Genomic DNA, 25,183 nt, shown 5'->3' with positions numbered 1-25,183 from the left:
AACACAGAAACACAATTTCACAAAAATAAATATTACTAAATATAAAACCACAAATTAACAAAAAATAAAAGATAATAAATGACTTCAATATCTCACTCTTAACAACAGACAGGTCACATCTGAAAAGAAATGAAGTGGAGAAACTCTAGAGTTAAAAGATGTCAAAAAATCAAATGGATCTAACAGATATCTACAGAATGGTCCACCAAAATACTAAACAATATGCATTTTTTCAGCATCCCAACATGGCTATTTCCCCAAATTAGATAACACATGCCTTAGCAAATGCAGGAAAATTGAAATAGCATTGTGTATTTTATATGGCCACTATGGATTAAAGTTGCATAGAAACAGAAACAGCAGAAAAACAATCCACTACTGAAAAGAATTGAGAAGGAAATAAAATGTTTCCTAAAATTTAAAACAAGCCACAATCAACATTATCCTAATGAGAGAAAAACCTCAAATCACTTCCACTAAAATCAGAAACAAGATAAGGATATCTGCTCCTCGTCCTGTTCAACACAGTACTTGACATCATTGCTACAGCAATAATACAGCTGATGGGTGTAAAGAGGGCACAAACATATAGGGAAGAACTCAAATTATTCCTATTTCCAGAGCTATAATAATAAAAACATCATGATAGTGGCATAATAACAGCCTAGTTGATAATAGAATAAGAGATATATAAATCTATGGTCCTAAATATACCCAATTTTGGACAAGAAAACCAACAATACAAAACAGAGAAAAGACAGCATCCTCAATAAATGATGATGGTCAAAATGGATAGCTACATGTAGAGAAATGAAACTTCAGTCTTATCTTTCACCCTGCACAAAACTCAGCTTCAAATTGATCAAGGATTTAACTTAAACCCTGATGTCTTGAGTCTGAGAGAAGAAAGAGAGAAAGTTATATTTGAATTCATGGTCACAGTAAACAACGTTCTGAACTGGCCCCTGATAGTGTCCTCTGTGCATTAAGGCTAAACAACATGAACTAAAATATTTCTGTATAGCAAAGAACCCAATCTGAGGCATGAAAAGTCAGTTCTAGAATGAGATAAAATGTTTTTCATACGTGGCTCATGCTTGTTTCCCAATTTACATCTGAATTAGCCTAATTGTAAAGTCAACTCATTTTCACAGCACTGAGGCTCAATGAGAACTTTATGTTTACATCCAAGCACCATATCCTTGAATTCTGTTATCAAAAACCTTAAATTATGGTAATAAACATCCGCAGAATTGCAGTGTGAACAATAGTGAGTGTTCTGTAGCTGTTATTGTATATCTGAATGTCCACAGTGCCAAAAGCAATCTAAAGAGTTTAGGACATTCAAAGGGATCAAAGGAAAAAGTAGTTATAAACATGTCAAGATGGGTGATGTTTATAGAAATAGAATTTTCAAAGAAATGAGTTTGTTTCTCAGCAATAACAAGTGAGGCTGACTTGGCTTAATTTGCAAAAAAAATCTTTAATTTGTGGATTAATTACATATGTTAAAAGTTATTATTTCCATAATATCATAACATAATTAAACATACAGCTTTTTGCATGCTTACATTTTGTGCAACAATTTCATTAGGACTCTACATGCATATTTGACGTAAATACCATAATAATTCCAGGGATTCTCTTAATAGTGTACTGTATTTCTTTAGCACAGCTTTATCCTTCTAAGCATCTTTTCTCCAACATTTTACGTCAGCTCTGTTTTAACAGCTTTACAGCTATTTTTAATCTTTGTTAGTGGTGTTAAGTCACCAAAACAGGCAAATTTAAGATTCTGTAACATTCCTCCCCTTTATGTGTAAGTTTACAGTTTTGTTTAAATGAAAGAAAACCAAAATTTGCAGTAGTTTAAGGATTTAAGAATTTTCACACAACATTATCAGGAATAGGCAATCTTGGGTAGATGGCAGATTCTGAACCATTCTTCTGAAGGCAATTATGACATTATGACCAGTTTATTATCCAACTTGCCTGCTAAAGCTTGGGCTGTTTGATCTACATGTCAGTGAAGACATGAAGAAATAATTTTATAAAGATCTAGAAGATAACATCTGAAGAAACCTTCCTGAATATCTCAGACAGCATTTGGCATTGAGAAGATATTCACTAGGAAGCACACCCTACTCAGTTTCCTACTCCCATTTAAAATTTGACATATACGGTCTGAATCAGCCTAATGTTTCTAGTGTGTACATAGATTTAGGACTGACCAATTGGGACTGAATAATCTATTGTGGCTTATGCCTACAGAAAACTGATCTGTTTCTTCTCTCCCTCCTTCCCTCCCTTTCTGCCTCTCTCCCCACAACTCTCAGAAGGCATTGGTTGCCTTTAGCTTTTAATCTAAGGCTGAGACCTTGTGAAATTTCCCCATCTATGCTGGCAGCCACATTGTTGAGATTTCATGAGTGAAATTTCCTTGTCATGTCTAGAAGACACCATTTCACAGTGGGCATCTTGCTCTTAAAAATCTCTCCACCCTTCTACTGTAATGTTTACTTGGCCTTAGGTATTGCATTTTAACTGAACTGATGGGACTTGGAAATTCACAGTTAGGTGTTCCTTGAATTTTGACAAGTTGTGGATCTCTGTAATAGTTTTATCTGCTGCAGAAGGAAATTTCTTTGCTGAGCTGTATCTTTGCTGAAAGATATAACTATCTGTGGGTTTAAAGGTAACTTTTAGAGCAGAAGTTTTTGTTATGTTTTTATTTATTTTATATTTTCCACTAATTTATTTGTTCCCTTTAAATTCCAATCAGAGCCTCCTATGCCATCCGGTCCCTTTTCTCATCTCCCACCTTTTCTCCTCTCTGAGAATGTGGAGGCTCCACTGGGTATTAACCTACCTTGAAACATTAAGTGTCAAGTGATAGCAGGATTAGGCATATCCTCCCATACTAAGGCCAGAAAAGCAGCCCAGTTAGGAGAAAAGCATCCACAGGTGAGCAACAATGTCAGTAACAACCCCTATTTTAGTTGTTGGGGGAGTCACATGAAGACCAGGCTGCACATCTGCTGCATGTGGAGGGCCTACATCCAGCCCATGTATGCTCTTTGGTTGGTGGCTCAGTCTCTTAAAGCCCTAGTGACCAGTTTAATTGACTCTGTTGGTCTTGTGGAGTCCCTATCACCTCTGAGCCCCTCAATTATTTTTTCCTCCAACTCTTCCACAAGACTTCAAGCTCTGCCTAATGTTTTGGTGTGGGTCTCTGCTTCTGTTTTGGTCAGCTGCTGGGTTTTTAATGGCTTAAAAAGGTAGCAGGCATATATATATATATATATATATATATATATATATATATATATATATATATAACCTTCTCAAGCCCTACTTCACTCTTGTAAAAGTAACTTTTATTCATTAGAGGTAATTGTCTCCAAGGCTTACTGCCTCAGTCTCCTAATAGGTCTAGAACTGGAAACTTCAAGTCTCCATACTATCTTATCTAGGCCTAGAATATTTTCAGCTTCTGAGACTTACTGCTGAATAAGCTCACACTTTAGTGTTCTTTCTGAGCTCTGGCAGGCTGGTTCAACTCAGCTGTTCTGGCTCAAACTATTCTCCAAGCTGGCTGACTCAATCTGGCTTCTCTCCTATCCTCAATCTGAATTACTCTGCTTGGCCTCACACTAACTCTAGCAATCTGTTCTAATATTCTGGCTCCTTCTCTGGATCAATCTATCTTTACCTGTGTCTAGCTTGTTCTCACTCTGCCACCTGTCTCTGTAAACCTTTCCCGGTAAAACTGCTCTCTCTCTCTCTCTCTCTCTCTCTCTCTCTCTCTCTCTCTCTCTCTCTCTCTCTCTCCCTCTCTCTCTCTCTGTATCTCTCATCCCTTCCTTGCTCCCTTTACCCTCTCTTTATTGCCCCTCAAGTAGTTTCCCTTTCCTCTTTCTTATCATGATAGTTTGGGCATAACCTATTCTGTCAAATCTTTCTCTGATTTGTCTTTTTGTCACTCAATTAAACATCTTTTCAAACACAGTGATTCCTTCCACAAACCAAATTTACCTTCATTGTTTGGGATTGAAGGTGCGTACTAAGGGTATGTTTATATTACAGCCAGGGATTAAGGTGAGTGCTAAGGGCCGAGCTACATCACAACTAGAAACTGGATATTTTTCAGTCAATAACACAACTTCAGGGTTCACATTGTGCTCAAATATCCAGCAACACTTTCCCCTTTATGTCTAAGATAAAAGTTGACTTTTTTAAAATAACTTTTATAACCAAAAGTTAACTATCCAAATGTCCTTATGAAGATCCATTTATCTGATGATCCTTCATACCTGCAGGTCTGATCATCTGTTTTCAGCAACAGCTCATTTCCGAATCAAGGTATTTAATCTGCCAGTCTGATGAATGATTTTTTTCTTCTTCAGCTAATTTGTTGAGCTGTTTTCCTGCATGGGGGGGTGGGGGGGTGGGAATCTGCTTTTTTTTTTTTTTTATCATCGGCATTGCTGTCTTTCTGTGTCTCTTCATTCCTTGAGTCAGACTTTTATGTAGACTCTTCTCTTACTCAGATTATTGGATCATTATAAATTTTGATAAAACCCATAGTCTTTCAAAGGCTAAATCTCTTCCCCAAATGAATGCATTCTCTGGGTTCCATTCTGCTGTTAATACGTCTTAAAAGTATACAGGTTGATTTAATTCAATAGTATTTTTTACCATCCAGTGACTTTCAACTAATCTTATTTCCCCTTTCTGTTTATAAAAATATAATTAGATCTTTATGAATCCACGTATAAACTAGACATTTAGGCACTCAAATTCTATGCTGGCTCCATGCCAGCAAACCAGGCTTCTTACTCACAGGCAGTGGGCTGTCTATCTTGATCCTCAATTTTATTAGGTACCACAGGTTCACAATTAAGAATTTACTGTTCTCTTATTTCCCGTCTTTTGTCTCTCAAGCCTTTGTATTATCATAGCTAATTTTTCTTGTTGTAGAGCTATTTTTTCAGCCTTTTTTGCAGAGAAAATTATAAAGATTGTAATTGAAAGTAGGGAGAGATCTACTCTAGTGGTTATGATTATAATGAGTACTGTGATAGCCTTTTCAAGTAATATTTTGATCCTCTCAAGTCCTTCCCTTGCTCTTAAACAATCTCAAATGGAGTTTCCAATTTTTTTTTTTTTTTTTTTTTTTTTTTCAAGAAAAGTCTGGTTGTATAATTAAAATTGTCTTTTGGGGAGGCTTACTGTGATTCAGTTTTTCAGAGCATTGTTCCTGCTGCTCCTGCTGCTTAGAAGTTGCCTGAGTCTCTCTGGATGTCCAGAGGAACTGAAAGCACTAACGCTTATTCTGGAGACAATCCCAGGTGAATTTCACCTTTGTGGCTTTCTGTCAGAGGTTTTCTATTCTCTATGATGTTTTTGTCAGATGTCCTCTGCTTTCTGCAACGCTGGTGGGCTTTCTCCTTCTTCAATCAGGTTGGGTTTTCCTTCCAAGCACATTGAGCACCAGATGTTAAAGCGACTTCTATTATCCTGTAGTAGTAGTCTCTAAGGCTTACTGCCTCCATCTGCTAACCTAGGTCTAGACATTGAATCTTTTAGCCAGTGGATAGTTCTGTCTATGCCTACAATGCTTTCACCCTCTAAGACTTATTGCTGAATAAGCTCACTGTTCCTAGCTCTGCTGAGAACTCTGGCTGACTGGTCAACTTGGCTATTCTGTCTCGAAACTCCTCTCCGTACTGCCTGATTCAAAGTGGCTTCTTTCAGCTTCTAACTGAATTGTTTGGCTTGGCTGCATACTATCTTTGGCAGTCTGGTTTTGTTTGGTTAGTTGGTTAGTTTTGTTTTGTTTTAGGGTTTTTTTTTTTGTTGTTGTTGTTGTTGTTGTTTTGCTTTTTTTTTTTTTTTCTCATTCACAAAACCAGACATCCAATAGTGACTGTTTAATTGTATATACTGTCTAGTTTGGAAGTAATACCATATGCAACATTTAGAGTCACAACATCCTTCTTTCTTTTGAATCCCTAAGGGATAAAGGGGAAAATGTGAAGCCAACTCTCTTCCTTTTCTAAGCCCAGGCTGGAAAGACCTTGGACCTCCATAGCAGGCCAGTCCATAGCGCCCTCAAATCTTTCAGTGCTGTTCTCCGCCCCCCACACCCCCACACTCCCAGCCTCCATTAAGACCTTCTCTTTACTCGTTAGCTCCAATAGCATGGCTAGTCTTATTTTTGACTCTGATCTCCTCTGGTGCGGGCTGCTCAAGGGAAGAGGAAGTCTGCTCATCTGGCATTTTGCTTAGTGAGGACCCTGTCTCTGGTCTAGTTCCTTCAAGAAGCCCATTGAGGCTTAATGAAGGCTGCTTGCTCTTAGTCGGAACACATGGAATCGGAAACAGGTCGGGAAAGTAGCCCTCTATCCCTAAGGGGTGTCCCAGAGGCTGTGGCGTAGTGTGGATGAGGGAAAGGAGGTTCTAACAAACAATGGCCGCTCTAGGATCCTGTACCTATGTTTCCAGCAAGTGGCTGCAGCAAGATCTGACCTGGTGGGGGGCCTGGACAATAATCCTGTAATGAGTCCCCACTGAGGCCAAAATGAAACGAAAACAGAGAGAGTCTTCTGGTGGTAGAAACAGCATGGGATAGGGCAAGGAAAGGGGGCAGATACGGAAATTGGGACTTAAGGAATGGGAAAGGGGGCAGCTGTGGAACCTGGGAGAGCTGGAATGAATCCAACTGGCTGCTTGCTTGGTATTTGTGAGGTCTCAGGTCTTCCAAATTTGGGTAGGTGAGTGGCGATACTAGTGCCCCAGGACCCACAGGTCTTTTCCTTGTATATATGCTCTCACTGGTAGGAATGTCCCTCACTGGAGGCAGCACTTGAGGTATTTGAACAGGACCCAGAGGAAGAGGAAGGTTGGTCCTTTGAATAGTTGGGGGACTGAAGAGTGGTAGAGTCACAGCCACCCTCTCAATACCCTCATTGTGCTGAGAGGGGGGTCAGAGTCTCTTCAGAAGTCAGCAGCATGTGGGGCTCTTCTGGCTCCTTCTCATTCTCCGGCTCATTCTGTCTTCATCTGTGTCTGGCTTGTTCTCTCTCTGGAACCTGTCTTTGTACAACTGTCCCTGCAATACCATCCTCTCTCCATTTCTTTCTCTGTCCTATTATCTCTTAAACAGCCTCCTTTTTTTCTCTTTGTTCTTGTAGGAGTTGGGTATATCCTATCATATCAAATCTTTATTTGATTGGTCACTTTGTCTGCCATTCAATTATAAATCACATTCAAACATGGGGTGTTTCCTTCTATAAAGTAGATTATCTTCATTGTTTGGGATTAATGGTATGTGCTAAGGGCTGAGCCATACAACAACTAGATATGGGATTGTTTTAGTAAATAACACAATCTCGGGGTTCAACAGCATAATCAAATATCCTGCAACACCCTTTCTGCTTCCAATATACCGGCTTTCTGTCCTCAGATCAACTGTGCCTCTCACATTCTTTACCATTTTATAAACTATAATCTACTTTTTCAGTGAGAATTATATTTCTGGATTTTTCCAGCTGTCCTTTTGATGTGCAAGTATAACACTGTATGATTTTCAAATCTTTATCTTCCAATGAATTTTCTAATGCTCTGTTATTTTTTAGATGGGATTTGGCTAATATGGATTGCACACATTAAACTTTGTTTCTTTTTAGTTTAGATTTTGAGATATGCTATTTAGGCTAGTCTAGTCTCCAAACTAAAAACATCCTCTTCTCCCACACTTCAGGGTACTGGAAATAGAGGCATTTTCATGTTTAGTGAACGTATTTTCTAAACTTGGAAACTTTTTTGAAAGTTTTTATTAGATATTTTCTTCATTTACATTTTAAATGTTATCCCTTTTACTGAATTCCCTTCTGAAGACCCCCTATCACATTCCCCTCCCCTGGCTCCATGAGTGTGGTCACTTCACCCACCCACTCCAGGTTCCCCATCCTGGCATTCCACTACACTAGAATATTTAGTCTTCACAGGACCAAGTACCTCTCCTCACACTGATGTCCCACAAGGCCAACCTCTGCTACATATGTATCTGGAGCCATGTGTACTCTTTGGTTAGTAGTTTAGTTTCTGGGAGGTCTTGGGGGTCTGGGTGGTTCCTATTGTTGTTCCTCTTATGGGACTGCAAACCCCTTCAGCTCCTTCAGTCCTTTCTCTAGCTCCTCCATTGGGAACACTGGGCTCAGTCCAATGGTTGGCTGCAAGCATCCACTTCTGTATTCCTCAGGCTCTGGTAGAGCCTCTCAGGAAACAGTTATATCAGGCTCCTGTCAGCAAGCACTTGTTGGCATCCACAATAGTGTCTAGGTTTGGTAACAGTATATGGAATGGATCCCCAGGTGGAGCTGTCTCTGGATGGCCTTTCCTTCAGTCTCTGCTTCACACTTTGTCTCTGTATCTCCTCCCGTGGGTATTTTGTTCCCACTTCTAAGAAGGACCGAAGTATCCACACTTTGGTTTTCTTTCTTCTTGAGCTTCATACGGTTTATGAATTGTATCTTGGGTTTCCGGGATTTTGGGCTAATATCCACTTATCAGTGAGTGCATACCATGTGTGTTCTTTTGTGACTGGGCTACTTCACTCAGGATGATATTTTCTAGTTTCATCCATTTGCCTAAGAATCTCATGAAGTCATTGATTTTAATATCTGAGTAGTATTCCATTGTGTAAATGTATCACATTTTCTGTATTCATTCCCGTACTGAAGAATATCTGTGTTCTTTCCAGCTTCTGGCTATTATAAATAAGGCAGCTATGAACATAGTGGAGCATGTGTCCTTGTTATATGTTGGAGCATCTTCTGGGTATATGCCCAGGAGTGGTATAGCTGGGTCCTCAGGTAGTGCTATGTCCAATTTTCTGAGGAACCATCAGACTGATTTCCAGAGTGGTTGTACCATAAGTTTGGAATTCTTAAGATGAATAGACAAATGATTTTTTTATACTACAAGTAAAAGCAGTAACAAATAGTTCTATTAGACAGGTGTACATATTTTCCAGATATATTACTTTCATCAGAGAAGGATTCTCCCCATAATACTACAATGTGCATGACATGGCCCTTTAACATTAATAAGACAACAAAATTCCAGACCGTATTTCAATATTTCTAACTTATCCATATATTTAAATTTTAAAATTTTAGTTATTTATATTTTCTACTTTTTATATTGACAGCTCAGTTGAAGGGAGTTAGCTTATTTTCTCTTGCTTAATTAATCACATGAAGCAAATTCTGAACCTTCTTACTAGTATAGATATTATAGTCACCAACATATATGAACAATATAATCAAGGAAATGTTCTAGACCTCATTGCATTGAAGATGTATATGAAAATAAAGGAACTATCATTCAAATTCAGGGTAAAGAAAGAAAAGAATTTGTCTAAGTCAACTTGTTAATCCTAGTGGTAGTTTAAACCTTATAAAGAAGTTTCATATTGACGGACTGTTAGCTTAAGAACAGTGATGGCATTTATATTTTTTCAGTAGAACTATCAGAGTAGTACTGAATAAAGCATTTTGGAAAGTTTTAAGAAACTGCTCTAATTTATTTCTCAAACTTTCATAAATTTTATCACTTGATTACATCATCTACCAGATTTCCCTCTGTTCTCATCAATATACTTCTTCCTATAGGCTAGTTTCAATCTGAAATCTTTTTGAGCATAGCGTTATTAACTCTTTACAAACACTGCCTGGCTTTTCACCAGCACTGTTGCTACATTCAGTTTTCTTAATGATCCAATTCTAGCATATGGCCCAGGGAAGTGCCACCTGAGTGTTGGACATAAGAACTGTTGACAGTAACAAGACTTAACCTTGGCTATGATCTAGAACTGGGGAAACTAATGCCAGAGCTGTTATCTTTTGTTATACTGCACCTGTTGGTCCCACATGCTAAGTCAGAGAATTCGATTTAAATGTCAGATCTCCTATATGAGCTGTGTAAACAGGATGGATTAGTTTGCATCATCTGTCATATTTTTCATTAGAACCAAATGAGTGATGATAATTCATAGTTTTGTTGTGAGATGAATAAACTCCTAAGCACCAAGCCCAATGTATCTTAACAGTTGCATCCAAATATCTGTTACTTTTCTCCACTGGGACATGCTCTCATCTCACTCTTTGACTTTCACTCAGTAAATCTTCATGCAAAAATGCATATGATCCCACATTCCTTGCTCTTCTCAAGAATCATTGTAAGAATTTGATAGGGTGGTATGTTAAAAAATACATAATACTGGGTATTAGTAGCTGGTAATCTCTATTTTACAGGAGTGCTTCACTGCTGTCATGGACTTGTACAACTAGCTCTATCTTGGGATGTAATGGAATCCCTTAAAAATAATTTCCTGTCTATTTTACTTTGTTCAGTGAAAATAAATCAAGTCAGTCCATGTTGTTAACGAATGTATCTATGTCAGTTTGCATCTGGAAAGACATATGATAAAGGAGGAAGATGATATTTGTGAGGAACACTTGAAGGTAAGCAGATTATCCAGCCTGTAAAGATGATTTATGATGGCTCTTCAAGCATAGAGATAGGACTTGCTTCAACAAAACTTAATATCTGAATCCCAGTACTTAGAAAACCCAAATGAGAGCAGAATCAATCACTTCACAAGAGGATTTCTTACCTCTTTTTTTTACATAGGGCATACTCCAAATAGACATCAATTAAGTTTATAGAATTGAATTTGCTTAAAACATACCAAAAGGAGATCCATGTGTCTAAATGTCCCCTACACAACAGTTATCCATCATGTGTTTTCTAATACCTAAAGATTAGCCAATAAAATATTAAATTCTATATTGTAAGCCTCAAAATCTTAGGAAGACCTTCATGTCTACATTGGCTAAACAATTGTGAGTTCTGAATAATGAAAGCTAGTCACAAGCTATACATTTTGCATTAGTGACTTTTCTGTTGCCATGATAGAACACCACATCCAAAAAACAACTTATGGAATAAACAATTTACTAGAGCTTACAGTTCCAGAGAGAAAGGAGTTGATTCTGTTATGGAAGCAGAGCTGCAAGCAGCAGGCATGTCAGAAAGCAGGGTGGTAGGTGCGGTGCCAGAAATACCACTAGTACAAAGCAGAGGGTAAACTAGAGGTTGCATGAGGCCTTTAATCTCAAAGTCTACCACCAGAAACTCACTCCATCTGCCATTGATTGCACCACCTAAAACCTATCCCAAACAGTGCCACTAACACGGGACTAAGTGTTCAAGTATATGAGTATATGAGAGAAATGATTTAAAGGACTATATCCCATAATTTCAAAGCAAGATGACCATCTCTGTTCCATACAGGAAGATGAATTAGAATGAATATATCTAAATTCTGAGGTAGTTTCAGCCAATGCCCTCTGAGTTCTTGCCAACTCTACGAGACTTTGTGGGGATCAGGTAGTTTTCATACACATCTATAGAAAGCATTAGGAGATATCTTGCCATGTGGATTACATTCATAATATGAGATTATGTGTTGCAGACAGGGTAAATAGGCTGACAAATGGCTTGAAGACATTTCTCTAGTAAGATGCCTTTTGAAATCCAGGACACTTGATTTGTCAATTTGAGTAAGACGCCTGAAGAAAATGCTGTTTTCTGTAATCATTTTCCTGGAGATTTTCACAAATTCTCATCTTTATGTTTAGCACACCTCAAATATATAGAGACACAGAGAGACAAAAGAACAGAAAAAAAGAAATTCAAATAAGATTGTTTCAGTGTGTAATAACAATTAGAATATATGTATATATTTTTCTAATAGTATGGTAATACATTTTCAGTGTTCAGATCTCTGAGAAGGAAAAAGTTCTGAAAAAGTTCTCATTTGTGGCACTTTTAAACGTCTCTTATGTGATGTCTTTTACAGAACCATTTCTAATGACCAAGAGTCTTGCAGAAAAGGCACAGCTGTGAGAATTGCATGCCATCAGTTGCCCCATACTTGCCCTGGCCCACAACTACACCTCTTCATGACATCTGACCATCTCTCAGGCTTGCAGATTTGCACCTGCCTTCTCTTTCTTGTGCGTCTACAATACTTGCTTTGTTTCTTTATCTGATTCATTTCTGCCCTCCACTATTCATATCACAATGACTGCACTTGTCTAGTGTTTCAGTGATCTCTACAGAAATGCATGAATTATGAGGCTTTTAAGTTCTAAAAGCTACACTGAAGCCCAGAAGTGAAGAAAAACAACTTGCATTCTTTGCAGTTATTTCTTATTTCAACAACTTAAAAACGTCACAGATACCACTGAGCAAATGCTGCTCCCATGTTTGTTTGTTTGTTTGTTGCATACAAATTCTGATTTTTCCCAATTATAGAAAACCGCATACTCAAAGGTTTTGAGCCATCCTTACATCATTATGTTAATATCTCACAATATTTCTGAGAATATTTGTTGATAGAGTGCATGAGAGCCAATTATATATGTATATATATGTATAGAATATATATTTACATATGTATATAATTTTATACATGTATATAAAAGTATACATGTATAAAAATTATATATATATATTTATATAAAATTTTATGTGCATAGATAGGTATAGAAATCTGTCAGAAGCCAGTCTCAGGTTTTTATCAACAGTGAAGAGTAATTTAATAAAGTTTACTGAATCTGTTTGTTTTTCTAGCCTTAGGATGACTGGCATACAAAGACTAGATCTTTGACTTTAGAGTTATCTACCAAAGATAACTAAGAGAATCAGATAGACAGTGACCTAGAACATTGTCTAGAACTGACAGGTTGAGTCAACGAAATTCAAATTGCTTGGCCTCTGACTTTGTTATTCAAGAACATAAGCCATATCATTCATTGTATACACCCTGAAAACATCCTAACTAAATCACTACCTAATTGAGTCTACAGACTTCCCCAGTGTTCTGTCTTATGTGGTAAAAAGTCTGTGTTGTCTATTTGTTCCCACCATTTTTTTTTTCTCTTCTGTCACATTCCAATTCATTTAAGGTCACTGTATGTTATGTGTTTTCTTATTAATTTTCTTGAGTGTTTTCCTCCTTTTACATTACTGATGCTATGTTGTGCTTCCAGACAGTCTACCAGTAGCTGACTGAGTCAGATGCAGATACTTAGAGCCAACCATGAAATGATTGAAGGAGCTGAAGGGAATGGTAATCCCATAGGAAGTCTAAGAGTATCAACTAACCCAGACCCCTGGGAGCTCCCAGAGACTAAGCCACCAATCAAAGATCATACATGGGCTAGTTGGTGTCTTCTGGCACATATGTAGCAAAGGACTCCTTGTCTGGCCTCAGTGGAAGATGTGCTTAACCCAATAAAAACTTGATGCCCCAGGAAAGAGTGATGACCAGGCTGTGGGGTTGGGGTTGAGGTAGCTGGCTGGATGGGTGAGGCAAAGGGGAGGTGGTAGGGGATAAAGATCTCTGGGAGGGGGGACCAAGAGGTGGAGCAACATTTGGAATGTAAATAAAATTTAAGAAGGGAAAAATTTGTTTACTCTTTTTAAAATTAATTAATTAACATCCCAAACACTCCTACCCCTCCTGGTGCCTCCCTCACAGAGTCCCTTCCCCCTTTCTCCTCTAAAAGGTTTGATCCTCCCAGAGTATCCCCCTACCCTAGGACAACCAGTATCTTCCAATTGGTTGCATCCTCCCTCACTGAAGCTAGACAAGGTAGCCGAGGCCAGACAAGGTAGCCATGAAGACTGAGCTACCTGTCTGTTACATATGGGCTGGAGGCCTTGTTCCAGCCTGTATATGTTCTTTGGTTGGTTACTCAGATTCTACAAGCTCACTGGGATCCAGGTGTTTAACTCTGTTGGTCTTCTTGTGGTGTTCCATTCACCTTCAGGTCCCTCAATCCTTCCCAAAACTCTTCCTTAAGTGTCCCAACCTCCTCCATCTAACTTTTGGCAGTGGGTATCTGCATCTGTTTCAGTCCACTGCTGGGTAGAACCTCTCAGAGGACAGTTATGCTAGGTTCCTGTCTGTAAGCATAAGAAAGTATCATTAATAGTGTCAGGGATTGGTGTTTGCACATGGGATGTGTTTCTAGTTGGGCCAGTTATTGGTCCAATTTGCTCTCTGGTTTATCCCTGTATGTCTTTTAGACAGGATAAATTTGGGATCAAAACTTTGTGAGTAGATTGGTGTCCTTATCTCACCACTAAGTATCCTGCCTGGTTATAGGAGGTGGGCTCTTCAGATTCCATGTTCTCACAGTTAGGCATCTCTGCTAAGGTCAGCACTATTGACTCCCAGAAGTCTTCCTTCTCCCAGGGCTTTGGGACTTCCTAGAGAGTCCCCCTTCTCCCCACCCTGGCAGCTGCAGATTTCCATTCATTCTCCTGCCCCTCTGGGCCTCTCTCCTCTGTATCTCTGCACCTGATCATGCCTCCTTATTTCCTTTCCCCTCTTCTTTCCCACCCAGTTCCCTCCCTCCCTCTACCTCCTGTGATTATTTTATTGTCCCTTCTAAGTGGGATTGAAGCATCCTCACTTGTACCTTCTTTCTTGTTAAAATTATGTTGGTCTGTGGGTTATATCCTGGGTATCTTGTATTTTATGGCTAATATCTACTTATTAGTGAGTACATACTATGCATGTCCTCTTGGATCTGGGTTTCCTCATTCGGGATGATATTTTCTGTTTCCATCCATTTGCCTGAAAAATTCATAAATTTTTAAATAGCTAAATAGTATTTAAGACATACATTCTCTAGGTTATCAAATTTTTTTCTTCAATCTGAAATAATACTTCATGATCTGAAAACCATATTATATAACGTATGCACTGCTGTTGTATTTATATTACTCTTAATTTGCTCACCTTGTCAATAATAATTCCAAATGTACATTTGTGCTTTTAGTTTTCATTTTATTTCTAGTATGCATTTCAGTTCCTTGAACACAGAAAATCCTCTGTAAATGCTTGTAAATTAAAATGGGTTGAGATTCATATGTACACAGATATTTTACTTAAGGTGCCGTTGAGCTCACAGAGAACTATCTGGCTTTGCCCCTTGAATGTTTGGATTAAAGACATGTGCCACCAGGCCCATCTGACACCTTCATTCCATTAAAATGCCCTTGACAGCTTTTAGATGAGAGCCAAATGATTGAGGTCCGACAAGAACCATGCCATTGGGGAGTAAGCACTTGAAAACGTCCAACAAGAGCCATGTCACTAGAGAAATAAGTATTTGAAAGTCTCTGTTGAGGCATGAACATGAAGATGCCTGGCCTGAATACTCTAGACTCTGTCAGCCTCTCAGGATCTGGATACCATCTTGTATGCTAGAGAGACCTAATAATGATTGATATGGAGGCCCCGTCACTTCATCATTACAGAATGATTCAGAAATGTAAAACAGAGTACTTATTTGCTTAGTACACCAGTAGCACAAGAAGGAAAATTGGGCTGTCCGATTGTAGAATATATAAGTGTTCTTTATATTTTTGCTACAAGTTGGCCTCAACCTACTAATTTACTAGTAGATATGAGAATACACAGATACCAGTCCAAGATCCAGCATAAAAAAAAAACCAAAAACAAGAACTAGTTCCATTGTAAACACCCCAGAGACCTATGTAACTCACTGTCTAATGAATTTTACAGACTTCTCTAGTGTTTTTTCATATGTCTTATTAGGTACAAGTTCTTCATGATCCAGTTTCTCTTAATTTTTTCTTTCTTTTTTTTTTCTTTTTCTTTTTCTTTTTTTTTTTTTGCACAACTTTATCCATAAGAACAAAACACATAAAACACATAACTGAATAAAAGCACCAGTAAAATTTGAGTAAAGGAGGTGACAGAAATATCTTTATGGCTCACCAACTATATACCTAACACTTGAAATACATTTATTTAATTATCAAAACACTCTGAAATGTAGCTAGCTCTCCATTATTCTGCCCACAGTTGAGAAACTAGAGGTGTAGGATGATAAAAGAGTTTACTAGAATCATTGTCCTAGGAGACAGAAATGATATAGTCTGATCAAAGCATAGTGATGACTGTGCTTCGATAATAACAATAGACAGAATAACCAAAACCAAACCAAAAGGAAGACACCATCCTGAACAGAGAAGGGTTTGAAATTCAGAAGAGGCTGTAGAAGGCTATCCTCTGAGATGGAGGGAAGAAAGTTAACACTGTGCCCATCACTCAGCATTCCAACATTACTCCCAAGGTGCCATTTCTGACTAACTCACCACTTCAGTTCTATTGTGCATAAATTTTCTAGAGAAGCAGCTACTGAGACCTTCTTCTGCAGAACTTTATATGCAATTGTGTATAACATTAACAGAGAGATAAAGTCCAGTTTGCTACAAAAATTTTATCTCAACACATTGTCAGCCAGTTGAATGAAGTCACAATCATTCTAAATGATGCCCTTAAAAGTTATGATATAATAACCTAGTTAGAATCAATTTGATAAATTAAGAGAACCTACATGTAGGGTGGTAATAACTTCCTTTGTCAAGTCATTTCAATAACTCTAAAAGAGTAGACAGCCCCCAATTCAATAGGCCCATATAAAAAATGGTAAGCTCTTCCCAAGTGACTAAGAAATGTGTCTGTTAAAGAATTTTGTGCAATTATGTTCAAAAAAATTTAAACCTTAATTGATATATTGGTGATTTCAAGAATAAAATCGTGTTTTCTGAGAACAAGTGGAAATCACTAAACCAATTATTAGATTTATAGTTTGGATAAATCAAACATACTTCCATATTTATTAAGGAAATATCTCTACATATGTACATTTTTGGTTTAGAGAGTTCCCTCCCAGAACATGAAGCAGTCATTCAAAGACACTCTGCTCACTCTGCTCACTCTGCTCACTCTGCTCACTCTGCTCACAGGAACTCCAATGACTGCAACACAGAGGGGAGCTGCATGTCTGCAAAGTGACCTGAGACACAGAATCTCATTTACTCATCCTCATCACTTGTACACATCTGTCCATGTGCTATAGGGATTTAAGACTGTAGCCGGGATGGGATACAGAGGCTGTGGAGTCTGAGCTCAGTGAAGTAGAGAAGCAGCTGCGCTGAAACATAGGAAAAACAAAGGAAAAAATGCAACATTTTTTCTTATGAATATATTTAACGTGTTAAACAGATTCTGGCAATTTCCTGATGGATCCAAAAGAAGCCTGAGCTGAGATTTTCACAGAGAGCGTTCCAGGCTCTGAATACTGTACGTCATGTATTGAATCACATCTGCTACGGAGAGGAAGCAATGAATAATTAACTCGGCCTCCACATTACCACCATAGATTACAGCGTCCTGACTGCTGGACTGCCTTGTATACATAAAGCATTTAGAAACCCCAGTTACTCTCCTTCCTTTTAAATTTGTCTTGCTATCACTTACCATTTAAAAGGGTAAATCTTTCTTTGGTTTTAATTAAAGCATTTAAAATAATTTACATTGAAATCATATGTGCTCGGGTCTGTCAGAATTGATGCTTTAATAACATGCCATCCCTTTCTCCATTGCCCTGAAATCTGTTAAATTACCACTAACCTAATTGGGAACAAAGTTGTCAAATGCATGCAGCTCTGACAGTTTGTCTTTCTGCAAACTGCCGACAGATTGCAAGTTACGCATGTGTTGAGCAGATGGGTAAGTTAAAAGGAACACCCCCCCTCAAAAAAAAAAAAAAAAGCAATTTATTAAATCACCTGGAACCAGCAGCTCGGTCCAAAAATAGTGAGAATGAAATATAGCAGGAGCTGGGAGTGCTGGCACTAGAATATACCAGAAGGTACCGGTTACAAAACAAGATAAACATTTGGAGATGCCTCAGCTGTGTTACAGAATAATGAGGAGTTATTTAACCCGATATAGATTACCAGCCAAAATTAATTTAGGGTGCAGCTTTTTTGGAAAGCCATTTGCAAAGTGATTGCTTTAACCCTTTGTTGTCTTATTCTTATTATACAAAGACAGAAAAAATTTTCTTCTCCCAATCCTACAGCCAGTAAAACACACACACACACACACACACACACACACATACACACGCACACGCACACGCACACGCACACGCACACACACACGTACACACACACACACACAACTATGTATTTCGGCACATGCACACTGTCATACATTAAAGAATAAATTCATACTTACACATATGAGCACATTCATCTGGAATCTCCATGATAGCTTATATGTCCATATGTATGAATATATCTGATCATGTAAGTAACACATACAATCATGAATTATATATGCAAATGTATCAATATCTATCTCTTCATTTACCTGCCTACAATTATGTACAGGAAAGAGTGCTTTTTTTTCATGATGTTCAACAAACCTTGATATGCACACTCAGTTGTACTATTCCCACAACAGTTTCATGTATTCTAATGAGGAAATCAACCCAAGCAGGAGATGGGGAACAGCTTTCAAAAGCACTGGGGAGGAGAATGGAGTAGAGGGAAGTAATGACCAATGGCATCCTTTAAGTAAGCCTAGTTTGCATGACAAGAGGAGAGTAAGAGTTCCTTGAAGAGTTATGTGGATTAATGTCATCAGGCCAAACAAATAAAGAGGATGTTTTCTCTAGTATTTGTATCATTTGAACAGTCCAAGCCTGCATAAAATCATCAATTCAATTTTTAAGAGGGCAATAAATCAAAACTAAAGATTTATTCTGTTTCTAATACTGAATCTTGACAGGCCCATAGGCTCAGAAAATTAACTGTCTTTATGTCTCTGGAACAGAAAATATAATTAATGTAAGGATAATTTCCTGCTGGAAATTTGGTCAGTCAGCAAATAGCCTAGAGTCAAAAAATGGGCCAGGTCCCCAGGAGCAGGGCAGTGAGTCAGATACTATTGCTATTCTTAGATACTTGTTTCTCTCTTGAACATTACATACACCTATAATGCTGGTCACTATTTTGTCTAATGTCTGAAAAATCTGTCTTTCTAGCCATGGTTCCTTTCATGTGGTATCAATCCAACATCCAAATACCTGTGGCAAGTCACCAACTAGATGGACATTCCCTGGGCCTCTCCATCTCCTTGTGCTCTACAAAGTGACATTCTTCAACCCTCCACTGGCTTACTGCACTGGTTGTTACATCACTTGACAATCTAGTGTCACTCATACTAGAATTATGAGAATAATTTTTGTCATTCATATATCTTATATGCCAGCTATAACCAGTCACCAACCCCTGAAAATCTTGACATTCAATATACTCATAAATCTGTATTTTTCCATTCTAGCTTGATAAAGCATTTATTTGGATGAATATAAGCTTCATATTTCTCCTGATCCATTTTGTACAGTTACCATGGTGACTAATCTAACAGTCCTACTTTGATACTTTGTTGTTCAATGTAGAGTACTTTCTTTGCTTATTACAGGAGATCTGCTCTTTACCCTTCTCCAACTTCACTAGACACTAAGTTAGGCCTTTTGGCGAGCCAAATCTTCTGATGAACTGCCTTCATCTCCAGCTGTGTCTGGATTACTTTCCAGGTTCTCTTAAGTCTTTCCTGTTTTTATTTAGATTGGACTGTCTGCCCTTATTTGCCAATCCCAGGATGCTTTATTATTGTCATCTTTTTTTTTCTTTAACTGTATTGTACCTTTGCTTTGTAAAGTCACTTCATTACACTTTTCTCAACTGTATTTTGGTAGGTAGCAACTGCTTTCTCCCAGGGTCCTAACTGGTACATTTCCCCCTTTGAAAATGAGATGGAAATTTTCACATTTATATCATGGTAAGTAAAATTCTTTAATATCTACCCCTTCTTATTCACAAATTCAAAAATAAAGTTTGGCATCTGGGAATTCTATAATGAAATTAATTATAAGCATGATAGGCAAAGAAAATATAAAGCAATAAATACAATCTAGTGCTGGCCAGTTTAAACTTTCCCACTCTCCTGGCACCTGTCCTCACTGGCTTTACCTTTAACCTCTGGGTAAGTATCACGATGCTTTCCTGTTTCTTTCTTTGCTGGTATCCTTTCCATGGCATATCTGCTCAACTCTCAGGTCCTTCCTCACTCACATCTCTATTTACTCTCTCTGGTTTTCATTCTTTTTCTTTTGATTACAGTGGAGGTTCAAGTATCATCTTCTCCCAAAAGATATTCCTGAGTCTTTGGTTTCCCCTCCTTAATTTTCAAACCTTTCTCCCTTTCCCTCCCCTTTTCTCATTTAAACCTCGCCCAGAAGTTGCTAAGTGCTCTATTTGACTCATAATTTGCTTTTCAAATCCTTCCCATTTCTTTCTTCCCATCTCTTCACAGATCTGGGATTTTAACTAAGGCCTTACCCATGCTAGGCCAGGACAAAACTACCTCTCTGACTAGTCTTTCTCTCATTAATTTTCTTTGTTTAGTTAACTGTTTACTCATTTTACTATTTAATGTTGACAAAACATAGGTAAGGTAAATCACATTATTGTGTCATTTTTAAATGGTAGAAAATAAGTAAGTAGGACAAAGATCCTGTAAAGCAGCCCATCAGGAGCCTGTAAAGAAACCAAGATTTGAAGCCCAGTTACCCTCTACACAAAGACAAGAATTGGGCCTGCTACTCTGTCACTTATACTCTGTATATGTGGAAATAGGCATGAATGTTTAACATCATACTTACCAAGATAAAGATCAAGTATGCAACTTTTTATTATAATAGATTAAGTTGAAGGTTGAAAGCCAGAGTTAAGTTCAGAAATTCTTAGTGAAGTATTGAACGTTTGACAGATCAATCATTGCTCAGTAGATTTTTTTTTCCAGCGTGGTAATTTCTTGATAGTAGAGGAAATGCTAAGGAATCAGATAAGTAATGTATGTATATATGTATTGTATTCAATATATATTATACAAAGTAACTATATTTTATAGCAAAACTCAAAAAAAAAAACTTCAAAGTTTTAGGGTATCATCAGGGAGGTAAATTATTGGACGCAGCCTGCAATGCATTCACAGATCCATGGCTGCTTATTATAGCTGTTAACACAACAAAAGTGGGAGAGCACTTGTGTAAATTGATATACAATATGGCACATAAGGTTTCATTATCCTTATTCTTTCGGGTATATGTACTAAGTTAGAAGCTATTTTTCTACCCTCTTGTAGACTGAAAGGGCATCTTCAGTGAGTTATAGGCAAGAAATACATCAAAATCAGCCGAGACGCTGTGAGAGTACAAGTAGCTGCTGCCTTGCCATGAGAGATTCTTATTCTCCAATTCTGGATGAGCAGAAGCCTCAACAGCTTGGAATATCTAGATGAGGTTGATCCTTGCTCACCTCTTCTATACTATAAGCCAGATTATGCTACTTTAACAAAGATAAAAACATCTGTTACAGCTACAGTTCATCTCTGGCTCATGCTGCAGGGAACCTGTAAACCATCCAGGCCGTGCAGAAATTCATATTGACAGAGGCTATATCAGATTACCTCCTACTATGATGGACAACAGTGAGAGAAGAATTGGATAGATCATAAACTGGATCTTAAAGCCTTTGAGCATTTCTCACATTTCATTGGATGAAGAAGTCACATGACTACCTTTGATCTCCCAGTGGTAAAAAAAATCATGATATTCCCAGCTGCAGAAATTGGGTAGTTCTGCAAATAGTTATGAAGAACTCTTGGCTGCCAAAAGATTTAAATAAAAAATATGAGTTTCAGTCCCTTCATTTGACCAAGGAAGCCACAGAGATACTAAGTGAATTTACAAAAAAATAATACGTATAATTAGTATGCTTAGAATTAACATGAAGGCTTCCAGACTAGCAATTCACTTCCCAAAGACCTCCAGCTTCACCCACTCCTCTTAACACATATCTCTCACTTCTTCCAGTCATGTTTTCAGAACGATTTCAACATTAGAAGATTTTTGTCTCTTACAAATAATTTAATGTTTGTGATTTATTCAGGGGCAGATGTAAATAAGATGTTTTTAACCCCACTTAGAAACAGTACACATTCATGATTTATTACAACTTTCTTTCTGTGGTAAATTAACTTCATTTCTTAGGAAATGACTCATAGCTAATCACAGTGAGAAAAAAATCATTATATTGTCCTCTTTCTTATAAAATGAGTGTAAATAACTTTTAAGGCAATTTTTTCTAAAATCAAAAAAGCATGTAATAGTTCCCAATTCAGCAACAGTATGTAAAACAGCCGACCATGGGAGCAGTAAATCCAGATGCTGCCTGATTGTTACATGAATCAACGCAGAAAAGCAGGCTCTCCTGTATTAAGCCAAGCTCTATCAGCTGCATTTCTTTGTGGAAATGCTTTATTTTGGAGGGTTAAAGCACCATTAAAAAATTCCTAGGCTAAAATCTGTTCTACTTCCCCCCCACACACACACACTGGAGAGGTATAAAACCATTACATTTAAGTATCATAATGGCTAGCATATGCTATTTCTTAGAAATGACATGACCATCTGGATTAAGGTCTACTGATGGTTTCATATATTACTCGACTTTTGTTTGAGTAGAGAGAAGCCAATTTGTTCTGACTTTAACCACCCTGTTGTGCTAATGAAAAATAATAAAAGGTTGCACTTATGTTTGACCTTCTTGCTGGAGATCACATATGAGTTTATTAATAAATGATGTAATTATTGTAGTAGCAGGGAATGCACAAGACAAGCCAGCCAGCATTAAGAATGTGAGTTGTGGCCCTCTGGTCATCTTCTAGGACTGTTCATCTCTAGCCAAGTAGATCATAGAATTTTTCGGGTTATTCTGTGGAAGCACCATACTGTAGTGGAAAGTCCACGTGTCTTGTGTTCAGATCTTAACTCTAATTTTCTGATTATGTTACTGAATCTTTCAGAGAGTCAGTGTCTTCAACAACAAAATGAGTATAAATTCTACCTGTGGTACATTTACTAAAAAACTTAAGGAACATGAATGTAAATTTTCTAGGAATTTTTTTTCATGAGAACATTTATTACATTTTTATGCAATAACAGATTAAAGGTTATTGTTAATATTTTTTCTTTTTCTGTTGTCTGTATGTATCATTTGATTTATACATAAATAGATAAGCAAAAGAAGAGACTGGAATCAAGAATTGTATGGGGTATAGAAGAGAGAAAAAATTGCATGTGTCTCTTCTTAGAATAGTTTCTGAGGCTGGTAAACTCACTAACCACTTAATATATACTCCTGTGTATGATCTCATAAAGTTAGTGATATGTTCATAGTAAGGTAACTTAGTGGTTGTTTATCTCTGAAACGACAGTTCAACTGCTATGATTTTTTAATTATCTGAGTTGGGGGCAGTAGGAGTTGTGATGGTGAATGCAGAAGAATGGTAGAAAGGGTCCTCTCACCTGCCTGCTTCTTCCAGACCCATTGCTACCGCCTCACAAGCAGCAAACCCTCTGGGCCAATCCATCTGACTGGCTGTGCAGGGGATGGGGCAGCCTGGATAATTGATGGGCTCAATCTGACCAGGCACAGGTGGCAGGGAGACGGCATACAGCAGCTTCTCGGGTTTGCCAGTGCCATCTGTTGCCATAAGAACATCTGTCATCAAGGTCACCCTGTCACCCTCAGTTAAACTTACAGGTTTGGTGAGTAGGATAATGTCACCCCATAAGAAATGGTATAGATGCTGGAGCTGGGGGTAAAGAGAAGGGGAGACTGAGATAGAAGAGGACAATAGGAACTCTCTCTTTTGAAATTATGAAATGTGGCTAATATAAAAAAATAGCAAGTAGGAAAAATACTTAGGATTTAAAGGGGAAATTCTTCAAAAATTGTGGTGTTCAAAGATGATTATTTCTAATCCGTCTACCTAAAACATTATTGTATTAGTAAAGTAAGAACATTTTACCAGAGGCATGAAAGAGAAATCTAATATGCAGTTACATGTAGGACTCATTTGTAAAAACAAACACTTTCTTCCCCATTTGCTGAGGTAAAAAACAAATCAGATTCTTTTCTATAAGTACATTCAATTCCAAGTCCTCTCTTTTCCACTCTGTTTTCCCTTCCTTCCTTTCTCCTTCCCTCCCCCCTCTCTGTGTGTCTCTGTCTCTGCATGCCTTCATGTGGGCCACGTGTGCATCCAAGTGTACACATGTCTATGTGTGTGTTCACACATGCATGCCCATTCTCTGCATGTACAGAGAAAGAACAGAATGGAAAGGCAATATCACATTCATCAAAAGTATTTAACTGGCATTTGAGCTTTGCTCTGCTGCCAGAGAGAATGACCCATTTGTTAATAAAGAACAATTAAGTTAATAGACTCAAATGAGCTGACAGACAAAGTACTATAATGAAGCAAATGTAATGTTGGATTCTTAAGCGAAGAATATTGCATGTGGCCTGACTTCCAGCAGCAACGGTGCGTCTTTTTCTCCCTTGTATATTGTTGATGATTTTTAAAGCAATTTCATCCATTGGCAATGAAACATCACTCCCATCTGTTTGGAAAGTGAGAGTTTACTTATTGGACCAATATTGCTGGCACCATGGGTTTTCAAGGACTTAATGATTATTACTGGATGGTGAGATGAGAAGGGGAAGATAATCTGCTGGATTTTATCAAATACACTCACATCTGTCCCATCTGAGCTGGAGGCAGTCGATGAAGACAATATGGTTTCTGAGCAGTAACAATGGTTGGGGTCGAATGGGAGAAAGAAGCATATGAAACATTGGTCTATTTGTTCCTGTACCCTCATCACCATGAAGAAGAAAAATGTGATGCTCTAAGGGAGAAGCAAAACCTTGGCCTAGGTGTGGCATCTAACAGCATCTCAGCTACTCTGAAGGCAGAGTCACAGGGATTGGTTGACCCCAGGAGTTCAAAGCAAGCTACAAAACATGGCAAGATCTCATTTCAGAAAACAACTACACTGGACAAAACAAAACAAAATACCAAAACAAAACAAAGAGAAAAACATTTATGAACAACTGCAGATCCAGAGCTGTGGAGGGTAGAAAACAACCGGGACTCAGTGGCGTCTTTGACTCAATACTTGCCTTTTTAACTAAAAAAGAATGACTAACAGCTGCTAACTGTGGCCCTACCTCTACTTCTAGTCAAAGTATACCAGAATGTTCCTCCCATTCTCATTCCTTTTGCCATCATCCTAAA

The 25,183-nt window shown here is 37.9% G+C and overlaps 1 pseudogene; it reads right to left on the bottom strand.

Annotated features, from left to right (window-relative positions):
• Window positions 1–6,183: 6,183 nt before the first annotated feature.
• Window positions 6,184–23,608, bottom strand: LOC117708724 (homeobox protein NOBOX pseudogene; annotated as a pseudogene).
• Window positions 23,609–25,183: the final 1,575 nt, after the last annotated feature.

This window comes from Arvicanthis niloticus, chromosome 5 (genome assembly GCF_011762505.2).
Source record: "Arvicanthis niloticus isolate mArvNil1 chromosome 5, mArvNil1.pat.X, whole genome shotgun sequence".
NCBI lineage: Eukaryota > Metazoa > Chordata > Mammalia > Rodentia > Muridae > Arvicanthis > Arvicanthis niloticus.
This window is presented reverse-complemented; position numbering and strand designations above follow the sequence as displayed.